Source organism: Sarcophilus harrisii, chromosome 5, assembly GCF_902635505.1.
Source record: "Sarcophilus harrisii chromosome 5, mSarHar1.11, whole genome shotgun sequence".
In the NCBI taxonomy this organism is placed as follows: domain Eukaryota; kingdom Metazoa; phylum Chordata; class Mammalia; order Dasyuromorphia; family Dasyuridae; genus Sarcophilus; species Sarcophilus harrisii.
The window spans coordinates 37,072,589-37,086,892 of NC_045430.1; positions in this window are offsets into that span (position 1 = coordinate 37,072,589).

Genomic DNA, 14,304 nt, shown 5'->3' on the forward strand with positions numbered 1-14,304 from the left:
TGGAACACAAGGTTTTGCAAAGGCAAATGTTGAAAATTATCTATGCATATATTTTGAAAATAAAAAGCTTTAATCAAAAAAAAAAAGTGATCTTTAGCACGCTTTGCCTTATTTTCAGTCCCTCTGATGTGTTACTCAAGGATCTTAACATCATAGATTTATAGTTTTCAAGGTCCTAAGAGATCATTTTACAGATGAGGAAACTGATGTCCATAAAAGTTAGAGGATTTGACTAAGCTCAAAGGTTGTCACGAAAATAAGACTTGAAGTCAGGCTCTCTGACTCCAATGTTTAGCCTGAGGACCTTTCCCCCATATTTTTATTTTTTCTCATGGGCTGCTTCTTAAAGAAAAGTAAGGATTCTAACAATCAGAGTGAAGATGTTGCATATTCCAGGCTTGGAGAACAAATTGTACAGAGGTGAAATGCCATATATGAGGAAGAAGCTATCTCGAAGTACACAAATATTATTAATAACTAACATTCTCAGTGGGGTTGATCCTGAAAACCTGGGTTAAACTGAACTTGAATAAGCCAAGCAAGACAAGTATTCCCATCCCCATTTGACAAAAGAGTACTCAAGGATCACAGGAGCTGTGGTTTGCCCATGATCACATGGCTAGTAAATAGTGGGGCCAGGAATCAGATCCAAGTCTGGTTAATGCTTTCTCTATCTTTATCCAACTGTCTCCCTCAAAAGTGAAGAAACTGACATTTTTGTGGAAAATATAATACTAAAAGAATTCCTGTTCCTAGTCAAATTTCAGCAATAATATTGTGAAGTTTTCCTTCTTTGTTTTTCTGCATAAAGTCGATGCTTTGTCTTCTATGTAATGGTACTCTGAGGCATTCAACAAATGCTACAGACAGCCATTATTCTTTGTTGATGTTGAATTGTTTTTTTGTTTTTTTTCCTCAAAGTGACTATTTCTCAGAGTATGAAGCAGACTTGCCTAACAGGTGTATTTAGAGAACTATCCAAGAGGAAACCTGAGTCAATAAAATGGTAATAGAAAATGACGAAATGCTATAATTCTCAATCTTCTTATGAGAGAAGGTTCACTTCTCACATAAATGTTTTTTACATTCCATATTCATTTGCAAGTCCTTTCATCTCGAATTAGTCTGTTTTATTCTGTTTATTCCCTGGGACAACACAGTTATCCTTTTCACATGGTAAGGAGCAGGCTTATGGGTACAGTGCCCCCCCCACCCCAAATCTGGAAAAAATTTATGTAAAATTTTTGACCCTTTCCTTGTACCAGAGGAAAAAATCTGAATTATTATTGTATTAACAGATAAAATAAAACTGATATTATATAACTATATGTGTACATATGCAAATACATATTATATATAAAATGCATTTCTGAGTTTTCAAATTTTCTGTGGTCTGCTGGCCTTCAGATATCATCTGCAGCTTCCACAAAACTCCTCAAAAATTTCCATTTAATTTCTTATGCTATTCCTTGACATATGAGAACCATGAACGGGGAAAGTCACGATGTGAAAAGGATTACTATAATTTGTTTTATAATATCCTAGATCATCATCATCATCATTAATAACAATAATAATTAGTTTTTTAAGTTTTGCAAAGTACTTTATAAATATGATCTTAATTGATCCTCCACAACAACCTTGGAAGCAAGATGGTATTATTATTATGATTCCCATTGTACATATAAGGAAACTGACACAGAGAAAGATTGAATGACTTGCCCAGGTAAGAGACATAAGAGATGGTTTCCTACAAACACTTTTATGTTACAGATGAAAAAACTAGATCCCAAAGAATAAAAACTGAGGTGATCTATGATGTGAGGTTTGGCACTAAATGACGGCAGACACCAAAAGTTGGGGTTCGGTCATGTGAAGAATTCACATTAGCCATTCTCTCTGGCAAAAGGTAAATTTACTTAGGGGAATAGGTTACAGACAAAAATGAAGGGATCCAATTAGACACCAGGAATGGTAAATATGAAATAGAGTAGGAGAGCATATGAAAAACAAGAACTTACAATTATCATTAGTGCCCTGTGAGGTTGGGGCATGCTCTTAGCTGGCAAGCTAAATCCCAAAAGGGACTTAGCACCCTAAAAGAGTTAACTAGCTTGTAAGGAGGAGAAGTGGGGTTGAGAAGTATAGTGGAGTTAGGGGAGATACCACATGACATAAGGGTTGGGGCAGGTAAGGAGAAAGACACCATGAAGCAGAATGCAGTGGCGGGCTGATCCAGAGGAAGACAGCAGTAAAGTCCTGAACCATAAGTTGTTTTATAAGGGAAATTTAGCCTGAGTCTTGACATAATTTGTATTTCTGACTGGATAATTTTACAGAGTGGGATCATGGAACTAAACTGATCTCCCTTAATAGAGTCTTCTTGCTTGCTTCAGGGATTAATTGTTATTAATTCCTCTGCTATCCATACCTAACACTGAAGACCTCATCATAAATGACTTACCTAAGGTCACAAAACTAGTAAATCAGAAGCAGCTCAGTGACATAGTACTAGGCTTGTATCTGGAAGATGTGAATTTGCATCCTGCCTCACATATTTCCTAGCTGTGTAACCCTAAAAAATTAACTTGAACTCACAAGGCCTTATTTTCCTCATCTATAAAACAGAACCTCTCTCTTAGGGTTGTTAAGAGGATTAAATGAGATGCTATATATAAAATGCCCTGAAAATCTTTTTTTTTTAATTATAGTAACTTTTTATTGACAGAATCCATGCCAGGGTAATTTTTTTTTACAACATTACCCCTTGCACTCACTTCTGTTCTGATTTTTCCCTCCCACCCTCCACCCCCTCCCCTAGATGGCAAGCGGTCCTATATATGTTGAATATGTCCTAGTATATCCTAGATACAATGTATGTGTGCAGATCCAAACAGTTTTCTTGTTGCACAGGGAGAATTGGATTCAGAAGGTAGAAATAACCTGGGAAGAAAAACAAAAATGCAAACAGTTTACATTCATTTCCCAGTGTTTTTTCTTTGGGTGTAGCTGCTTCTGTCCATCATTGATCAATTGAAACTGAATTAGGTCTCTTTGTCAAAGAAATCCACTTTCATCAGATTACATCTTCATACAGTATCATTGTTGATGTATATAATGATCTCTTGGTTCTGCTCATTTCACTTAGCATCAGTTCATGTAATTCTCTCCAAGCTTCTCATTTCTTACAGAACAATAATATTCCATAACATTCATATACCACAATTTACCCAACCATTCTCCAATTGATGGGCATCCACTCAGTTTCCAGCTTCTAGCCACTACAAACAGGGCTGCCACAAACATTTTGGCACATACTGGACCCTTTCCCTTCTTTAGTATCTCCTTGGGGTATAAGCCCAGTAGAAACACTGCTGGATCAAAGGATATGCACAGTTTGATAACTTTTTGGAATGCCCTGAAAATCTTAAGGAAATCAATAGGAACTTTATATTAATAATGCTGATGAGATAGTAGCTGGATTCAGATGACAAGAAAGACTGAAGTGTTTGATGGAATTGTTCCCTGAGGCAAGCAGGGAAGGATACTGTTGGGGATCAGTTTACTCTCATAGTCTCAGGCTCTGTAGAGATCATGGGCAACCCCACCTTGCTATGTCCAGTCAGAAATACAAGTTATACCAAATACCTGAGGTTAAATTTCCCCTATAAATCTGTCCCTGGGGCAACTAAGTGGCGCAGTGGATAGAGCACCAACCCTGAAGTCAGGAGGAACCGAGTTCAGATTTGGTCTCAGACACTTAACACTTCCTAGCTCTGTGATCCTGGGCAAGTCATTTAACCCCATTGCCTCAGGGGGAAAAAAAAAGTCTATACATAACTCATGACATCTTTGCTGAACCCTTTTGAATCATAGTCCTTTACAACACTCTGCCTTGTATCTTTCGCTCACCACCCACCCCTGCCACAAGATGATGAGGTTTCTCTCAACTCTCCCTCCTATTATGCCTTGTGGGTATCTCCTCTCATTTCACCATGCTTCATGGTATCTTTCTCCTTCTAAGTCTTTTAAGGTGTTAAATACCTGCCATGAAAGGGCATCTGCCAACCTCATGGGGTATTCCCTTTCTCCTGTTTAATTGTAAGTTCCACTAGGGAATTTATCTATTTCATTATTAATTATTAAAACCTCTTTCCTTGCTATATGCTCTCCCAACTCTATTTCATATTTACCACTCCTGGTATCTATGGTATTCTCTTCATTTTGTCTGTAATCTCATCTCCTAAATAAACCTACCTTTTGCCAAAGAGAATGACCATTGTGAATTCTTCACATCACCAACTCCAACATTTGGTGCCTACAATCTCATCATTTGATGCTAAACTCAAAACACATAATTTGAAACCAGTAATTGCTCACATCAACCATATCGGTAGCACTTACATTACCACTTTGCTAGCACTTTGAGGTTTACAAAGCACTTTATAAATATAATCTCATTTGATCCTCACAACAACCCTGAAAGAATGCCCATTTTACAGATAAGGAAATTGATGCTGCTGTATATGTTCATAATCTTAGAAAAGGTGTTTTAAAGAGAGAATAGTTTGGTCCAAGACAATGGCTGAACCCTTTATAAGTTTCCCTTATAGGATTCTCATTCTCTCTCTCTCTCTCTCTCTCTCTCTCTCTCTCTCTCTCTCTCTTTCTCTCTCTCTCTCTCTCTCTCTCCTTCTTTTTTCCTGAGACAATTGGGGTTAAGTGGCTCCTCAAGTGTCTGAGGTTGGATCTGAACTCAAGTCCTCCTGATTTCAGTACCAGTGCTCTATCTAGCTGCACCACCCCCTTTATCAGAATGTTAAGGAATTTTAGATATTATCATTAAATAACAGAGCCAAAAGTCAAATCCTGATCCGGACTCCAATCTAGCTATATCCTCAAACTGATGTTAATCCTGAAATCAGTTTATTCTCTCCCTTTTTCAGGAAATGCTAATATGCTCAACTAGGGAACTTAGTCTCTGTCTTATTACCATTGTTAAGGCAACCAAGATGTGCCTAGGTTGCCTTGATTAACATCTTTTAAAATACCTCTGGTGGGAATCCAGGCTTTTCCAGAACTGTCTTTGTTAATATCTCCAGGGCAGCTTCAATATCTCAATATATATCTTTATCTTGCCTTTTTTCCCCCTCCTCCCCTGAGAAATCCCCAGGGTTATATTTCCCCTATAAAAGATGTGCTTAAGATGAAGATCTTTGCTAAATTCTTTTCATGTCCAAGCCCACTATGAAGTACTCTCTCTCCTCATAGCATCCTCTCTTTAATATCTTTATAAGAAACAAAACATCTTACCAAGAACTCCATGGACTCTAATGAATGAAGGAAAGATTTATTTTACATTCTTGCAAGAATGGGTGCCTATGTGAATAGAAACTTCTTTGAAACTCCAAAGGCAGCATTTTATTTCCTCTCCTAAAACACAAGTCCCTCCCCTAATTCCCCATTAATTGTATGTTACAGAAGTTATACAACATGAATCTCCACCCGTCGTCACATAGCCAGTTCTTGCCCCAAAGAAACTTCCATTCTAGAAGGGGAAAGATAACAGAGGAGGGCAAAGGGCAAGGAACAAAAGATTCTTTTCAAATCTTGACCATTACTCCTGATTATAACAATCAATCCCTGCCCTCAAGAAGCTGACATTCTTTTAGGGAAAGATAACTTCCACCCTTGATTATTCTTTGATGTCCTTGTGGGTTTCAGTTTTCTGATTTAAGTTTTATTGCTCCAATTTAATTTTCATAACTGTGGAAATCAAGATGCCCATCCATTTCTCACAGCTTTCCTTTAGTGGTGTCTTTCTCCTTATCATAGCTAACTCTGGTTAGTCTGCTAAATTCCTATGGATTTAGCCTGCCAGTCAATGGCATGCTCACACTTCATGGCATATTCCTTTAATGGCTTCTTCCAAACCCTTCTCTTGCAAACTCTATGGCTCTCCCAAATCCATTTCATATGGATTCCTGGTATGTATTTATTTTACCTCTTCATTTTTGTCTGCAACTCTTCTCCTGAATAAATGTACCTATTGATTAAGAGAAAATCTTGTGAATTTATTATATGTGTATTTCAAACTACAAAATGCTACTCTGACCTCCTCAAAAACATATTCAGTATCTACCCTTTATCCATCCATACATAAACAGCCAGAGCTTCAGGTACAGTATTCTTTGCCATCCATTGTATTGTCTCTCAATCTCTTCTTATACCTCATCTCCCACTGGGTTCTAAGTTCCCTGAATTGAGAAATTGGTACGGGCTATAGTGATAGAGAAGTTTCTGTATTAAACTTCCTGGATCCAGCAGATGAAATTCTGGACCATGACAAGGTCCCAGAGCCAACTCTTAGACTGGTTCTGTTACTCCCTCACTGTCATTCCACTTGTTACTGGCTTGGACAAGTTGCTCCTCATCATTTTCCTAATATCTCCTGATGCTATTTTTAGTGCCATGTAGTTCATTGGAGTGATTTCAAGAATTGAAGCCTTCTTCTCCAGGGAAGTGAGTCTGTGTGCTACCAGTGAATTCATGATTATTAAATCTGATGACTTTTTCTTAGTACTCTTCTTTTTAGACATCTCTACAACATTTAACACTATTGACTATTTCCTTACCCTGGATTCTTTCCCTTCAAGGGGATTTTCATGTCACTGCTCTCTCCTGATTCTCTTTCTATCTGTCTAATCACTTCTTAGTCTGCTTTGCTACATCATTCCTCGTGTCCTGCTCTGTATGTATGTATGTATCCCAGAGCTCTAGCCTTTCTCTTCTGTATGTTCAATTGGTGGTCTTGTCAACCACACAGGTTTCAGTGATCATATCTATTTGGGTGACTCGCATACCTCCATGACTAGTCTTGATCACTTTCTTGTAATGCTGGATGACAGCTGCCTGCTGAATCTTTCTTCCTGGATGTCATTTTGGCAGTTCAGATTTTGCATATCCCAAATGTAATTCATTGCTTTTCTTAATATGAACTCCTTTCAGGCAGGTATTGTTTATTTTTTTTTTTGTATACCTACAATAATGCCCAATACATAACAGGTGCTTGATAAATATATGTTTGAGTTGAATTTCCCCAGAATGTTACCCCTCTATCTTTCCTATTTCTGTTAAAGGCCTCACTATTCTCCAAAACACCCAAGTTTGGAACCATCAAGTCATCTTCATTTTTTCCTTCTCCTTCGCATTTGTCAAGTTTTGTCTACTGTAGTTCTGAATGTCTGAAATGTCTCTGAGATCTTAGTTGTCACCACTAACAACCAAATTAGCCTTTAATATTTACAAAGTATAAATATAAAAAGCAACTCAGTAGCATAGTGAATGGAGTGTAAAACTGGGAGCCAAGAAAACATGATTTCAAATCCTTCCTGAGACCCTGTATGATCCAGGGAAATTCTCTAAACTCTGAGATTCAGTTTCCTCACCTTTAAAATAGGGATCATAATAGTTCCTCCATCACAGAGTTGCTGTAGGGCTCTACAATGCTTTTAATTTTTTTTAGGTAGAGAAGGAACTTTTTATTATTTTTTAATTGAAGCTTTTTGTTTTCAAAACGTATGCATAATTTTTTTACCATTGACCCTTGCAAAAACTTGTGTTCAAATCTGCTCCCCCTTCTCCCCACTCCCTCCCCTAGATGGCAAGTAATCCAATATATATTAAACATGGTTAAAAAAAAAAAAAACACACACACATACATATGTAAATCCAATATAGGCATACATAATTATACAATTATCTTACTGTACAAGAAAAATCAGTTCAAAAAGGAAAAAAATGAAAAAGAAAATGAAATTCAAGCAAACAAAAAGAGTGAAAATGCTTTTTGTGTTCCACATTCAGTTCCCACAGTCCTCTCTCTGAATGTAGAGGCCCTCATTAACACAAGATCATCAGAACTGCCTTGACAGTTTTTGTGTCCAGAGGCAGAAGACATGGAGGGCTCCCTTGAGAAAACTCTAAGAGAGGATGGTCATAAAGCTGTAGTAGAGAACCATGGAAGTGCCAAGGAGTGGAAGCAAAAATAACCAACTTAGCACTGCCACAGTCAGACTTGTATTATCAAAGCTTAACATAGTGCTTGGCACATAGCAAACACTTAATAAATTTTGACTAACTGACTGACATACTAGGGCCAAGAGTTTTGATGTCCTAAACACTTCACTCTGATTTTAATAATAATAATAGTTAACTTTTTTGTTATACATGTACATTCATTTTTAAAACATTTCTTTATGAAATATGTTAAGAGAGAAAAATCAAAATAAAAGGGAAAAGCACAATGGATGGAGCACTGAAGTCAGAAGGACCTGAGTTCAAACACAGCCACAGACACTTAATACTTCCCAACTGTGTGACCCTGGACAAGTCAATTAACCCTAATTACCTCAACAAAAAAAAAAATAAATAAATAAATAAAAGAGAAAAATCATGAGACAAAGAAAATAAATTAAGAATAAAAATATCAACATAGCCTGTGTTGATTTACATTCAGTCTCCATGGTTTTCTCTGTGTATTTGGATGTCATTTTCCATCCAAAATTTATTGGGATTACCTTGGATCACTGAATTACTGAGAAGAGGCAAATCTGTCATAACTGATCATCATACAATCTTGTTGTTACTGTGTACAATGTTTTCCTGGTTCTGCTTATTTCACTCAGCATTAGTTCATGAAAATCTTTCCAGGCCTTTCTAAAACCAGTTTATTCATCATTTCTTATAAAACAATAGTATTCTATTACATTCATATAACATAACTTATTAAGCCATTCTGAACAGCTAATATAATTAAAGCAGTTATTATGTGCCAGGCACTGTGCTAAATGCTTTACAAATGTTATTTTATCCTCACAAATAGAACTTGTTCTATTTTTATTCCCCCCCCCTTTTTTTTTTTTACAGATGAAGCAGTAAGATAAACAAAGTTTAAGAGACTTGCCCAGAGTCATAAGAATAGTAAATGTCAGAGCATCCTCTCTTTCAAATCTTCCTGACTCTGGGCCAGAGCTCTATCCATGACACCACCCAAGCCAGAAAGGTCCCTAAAGCTCTAGAACTCTGAATCTCAAAGATCCTGAAGGGAGAGAGAACAGCAAGAATTCACCTCAGGAAGCCAGGACTTAGCAAGACTAAGCAGGCCCAACCTACAAAGCCAAAAATGCAGCAGGAAGTGGAGCTTGATCCTGATGGGAAGCCACCATTCTTCAGGAACCAAAGGTGGAAAGGTGAGTAAATTGAAGAAAATACCAACCAGAATCAAAAATTATTACAAATCTAGAATTCCCTAAAAAGAGCAAATAATTCCATAAATATTCCAAGCAGAGACTCAAAGGAAAACTTATGAAATTTACACGAGAATTATATGAATACACTGAGAAAAGAAATGAGTCAAAAACTGAAATAAAAGTTCTAGAGGAAAGAATTGAAAATAAAATAAAAATCATAAGCCAGGAAATAGCAAATCTTACTCAAGTAATGGAACTTCTAAAAACTAAAGACCAAAAAGAAATCAGCAAAACATTATGCTGTTAATACAATCAAGAAAACGTGATTTCAAGTCTTACCTTTGAACCTCCAGGCTATATGATCTTGGACAAGTCATTTAACCTCTTAGTATCTTAGCAACTCTTTCAGAATGCCAGTCTGCATTGGTAGAAGGAGCTCCTTATAAAGAGTTTTGCTGCTTTAAGTCTTATATCATAATTGTGAGTCTGACATGAAATAAGGAATATAGAGCCTTTCGCTAACTTTAAGGCATTGCATAAGCAGAAACTATCACTATGGTCTCCCCATCCCCTCTTCAAGAATGTCACAGATCTGAATTTTTTTTCAGATACTTTAATGTTACATATGTTATGGGGCTTAATAAATACCAATTGGTCACCATTGGTTTAACCCTGGCGACAATGTCAAATGAAGAACTGGCAGATGCCTTCAAAACAATGTGATATGATTATCAACAGATTATAAGATCTTGGAATTGGAAATGACCTCAGATATCTGATCATCATTCAATGACCATTTATCAAATGACTACTTAGTGTTGAGCATTGTCCAAGGTGCTGGAAATTCACACATAAAAGTGAAAGCCTTAACCTACCTCCCAACTGCTCTACCAGATTACAAACTCTATTTTTACAAAATGAGAGGTAGGACTATCTATGTGTTATTAACTTTTACTATATCCTTTAGTGTCTCCTATATTCTTCAGTGCTTTAGACCCATGAATCATGTATTACATGTTTATTGATACTGTCCCAAAAGAATGAATCTGAATTGGCCCCCTCACTCATTATTTAAAAATTACAAGAACATAAAAATAAAATGGAAGATGGAATGAACACTGTCAGTTAGGAACATCAAAAAAGACTTCACTCAATTTGTAAGACTTGCTAAAGCTTGATTTCTGCATTAAAGAGCCTAAGGTCACCTCCATACCATGATGAGGCATCAAAGTGATGTTTGACTAAAGGAATCTGCAGTGGAAGTACCTTTAAAATTTTTTTAAACATTATTTTATACTCAATATAGAGTACCTGTACCTGTACCTCCAATATAGAGGTAGCAGGGAAAAGATGTATTCTCTAGAGTCAAGAGATTTGGGTTCAAATCCTGGCTCTAACATAGAAGATTTTATACAAGGAATTGCAGGAATATAGGAATATTGATGTATTGCCATTACATATTTCAGTTTGGAATTATAGAAGAAAAGTTACTAAATTATCCATCACTTTTGACCCAGAAAAGCTATTTTCAAATAAAGGTATGATACACTAACAAAATGATATCAACCTATCCAGTGATGTTGCATGAAAGATGGGGATATTTTTAAACCTCACATACCAGCTGTGTTGCTAGAAAACATGGCAACAAGCTGATGAATACCTAGATATGATATTTCTTTGCTTTCTCATAATTGTTCTGAAAATATCAAAAGTGTATCCCAGTTTAAAGATGTCCTTTATTGTCTGCCCTTGAAAATCTGTTATGGGACCGATTTGTAGTTTTTCCAATCAAGTGGGAAAATTAGCCTTGCAAAATTATTTGGAAATTGAAAGCCATATTTGAGAAGTAGAATCTGATCAACATTCAAAATGGAAAACCAAGATCCTTAGTTGAAAATAGCAAATGAAGAAAATTTAGCTTATTTCCTAATTATTATTTTTTAATATCTCAATTCATTTAATTTTAAAATTATCTTAATGCAAAATAGATAAATTTGATTACATTAAATTAAAAAGGGTTTTCACAAACAAAACTAAAGAAACCAAAATTAGAAGGAAAACAGAGATATGGGAAACAATTTTTACAGCCAGTTTCTGATAAAGACCTTATTCCTAAAAAAAATTTTTTTTTTAAACTGATTCAAGGTTATAAAAATACAAGTCCTTCCCCAATTGATAAATGGTCAAAAGCTATAAACAGGTAGTTTTCAGATGAAGAAATGAAAGCTATCTATAGTTATAAGAAAAAATGTTCTAAGTCACTATTGATTAGAGAAATAAAAATTAAAATGCTTTGAGGTACCACCTCCAATCTATCAAATTGACTAATAGGAAAAAAGAAATAATAAATGTTGGAGAGGATGTGAGAAAATTAGATTGCTAATGCATTGTTGATGGAGTTATGTACTGATCCTATTACTCTGCAGAGCAATTTGGAATTATATCCAAATGATAATTATGTTGTGCACACCCTTTCATACTACCACTGGCTTATATTCCAGATATATCATAAATCATAAATACGGGGAAAGGACCCACATAGACAAAAATATTTATAAAAGCTCTTTTTGTGGTAGCAAGGAATTGGAAAATTAGTTTCTACCCATTGGTTGGGCAATGGGTGAATATGTGGTAGTATATGATTGTAATGGAATTTATTTATTGTTCTAAAAGAAATAAAGAGCCGGTAGATTTCAGAAAAAAGCTGAAAAGGCTTACATGAACTGATGCTGAGTGAAGTAAGCAGAACCATTGTACACAAATAGTAACAGTAACATTGTGTCATGATCAGCTTTGATAGACTGAGCTCTTCTCAATAATGCAATGATATAAGACTTTTTCCAAGAGACTCATGATAAAAAATGCTATCCACATTCAGAAAAAAAAAAAAAAACTATGGAGTGTGAATGCAAATCAAAGTATACTATTTTCACATTTTTTCTTGTAGTTTTTCTCTTTTGTTCTCATTCTTCTTTCACAACATGGCTAATGTGGGAAAATGTTTAAAATCATTGTACATTTATAACCATACTAAATTGCTTGCTATCTTGAGAAAGATAGAGAAGAAGGAGGGAGGAAGAAAAAAATTGAAAAAAATTTTATAAAAAAAGAATGCTGAAAACTATTTTTACGTGTAATTGGAAAAAATAAAATACTATCAAGTGGGAGAAAAATAAATCAAATTATAGTCTTTTACTTTAAAAGAAATTTTTATGTCTGGTAGAACTGCTTCAAAAATGCAATTACTCTAAAATGTGTTTATGTATTTTGATAAATGTATATCCATATCCTCTAGTTCCAATGTGTTTCCCTAAACCAGAGGAGGATAAACAGAATATCTAACCTGGCCTAATACAAACTAGACTTTGAGCTCAGATCTTTACAATTCAGGCAGCATGATGATTCCAACCTTTTCGATCCAATATTTGCCTGAATCATGCTGCAATGATATTCTCTAATTTGCCTCATTCTTCACTGTCCTATGCTACTCTGACCCTTTAATCGCTCCACGATGATCATCGCAAAAAAGTATAGATTCCATAGGTTTAGAGGCCACTGACAGAATCATTAAACTCCAAAAGTAAATATCTCTTAAGAAACTAGTTATATTATTGTTCTGCTTTTTATATCTATGTAGCATTATAAAATTAATAAAACTGCTTTATGGGTAGTTTTTCTAAAAATTAATGCCTAGCAATTTACAAATCTGAAAGCATTATTTAAATAACTTTTAAAATAATGAGCTCTATGGGTTTGTTTGTTTTTTTTAAGCCTGGCATTTAAGATTTTTCCACAAGCCTTTAATTATTTGCCAGTAATTATGTCCCCCCACCAAGTAGGAGGCTGATCAGGATAGCAAGGTCAGTATGATAAGATTAAAGCTTGAAGAAGTCTCTACTTTGGATTTTGATTGTGCCCTCTTGAAGAGGTAATGCCCCTCTGCTATATCTCTGGTACCACTTCTCACCCATCAACTCTTCATTCAACTCAAAAAGTCTAAAGTAAGCATTTATGACAGATAAGGCAAATTGACTGGGAAAGGGCAATAAAATAGAAAAGAGAACAGCTCCTTATTTCAAAGAATTTGTCTCTAGCTCTAGCCAAATGATCTAGCTCACTGTCATCTCTTCCCCTGGGACCTTGGAAGATAGAACACAGAGCTCCACCTCTATTTTTTCAGCTTTTTTGTGTAACTTCTCCCTTTAGATTGTAATCTCCTTGAAAACTTACAGTCTTTTTATTTTCTGTGTTCCACATGACAAATGATAGTTTTTGGTATTTTTAAAGAAGAAAAAAATCAGTATAACTAATGTATACATTAAGAAAGTCCAAAAATATGTAACATCTGTGCATCTCCCACATTTGCCAAAGGGTGAGTTGAGATATCTACTCATCTCTCATCCTACTTGATCTTTATAATTTTATTACATTTACTTTTTTTGTTTGTTTGTTTTTGGTGTGTAATTGTTATTTATGTTGCTATAGTTACTGTGTAATTTTTTTTTTTAACTGCTTACTTTACTCTGCATCTGTTCATATAGTTCTTGCCATGTTTCTCTGCTCATAACATGGAACCTGGGAGTACAGTATTATTCTATTATGATCATGCGCCACAATTTGTTTAATTATATTTCTCAAAAGTTAGGCATATACTTTGTTTCCAATTCTTAGCTATCACAAAAGTGTTATAAGCATTTTGGAGTCCATAGGGACATTTTTCTTATCAATAATTTTCTTGAGGTATAAACCCTGGAATGGAGTCTCTGGCTCAAAGGGTATGAATATTTTAGTTGCTTTATTAATATAATTCCAAATTGTTTTCCAAAATAGTTATACCATATCACAACTCCATCAATGATGCATTAATGTGACTATTATTTTTGCTAATTTACAAGGGTTGAAGAAAAACCTCAGAATTGTTTTGATATGCACCTCCCTTCTTATTAGTGATAAGGAACATTCTTTTATGTAGCTCTTAATACTTTATTTTTTATTATAGTAACTTTTTATTGACAGAATCCATGCCAGGGTAATTTTTTTACAACATTATCCC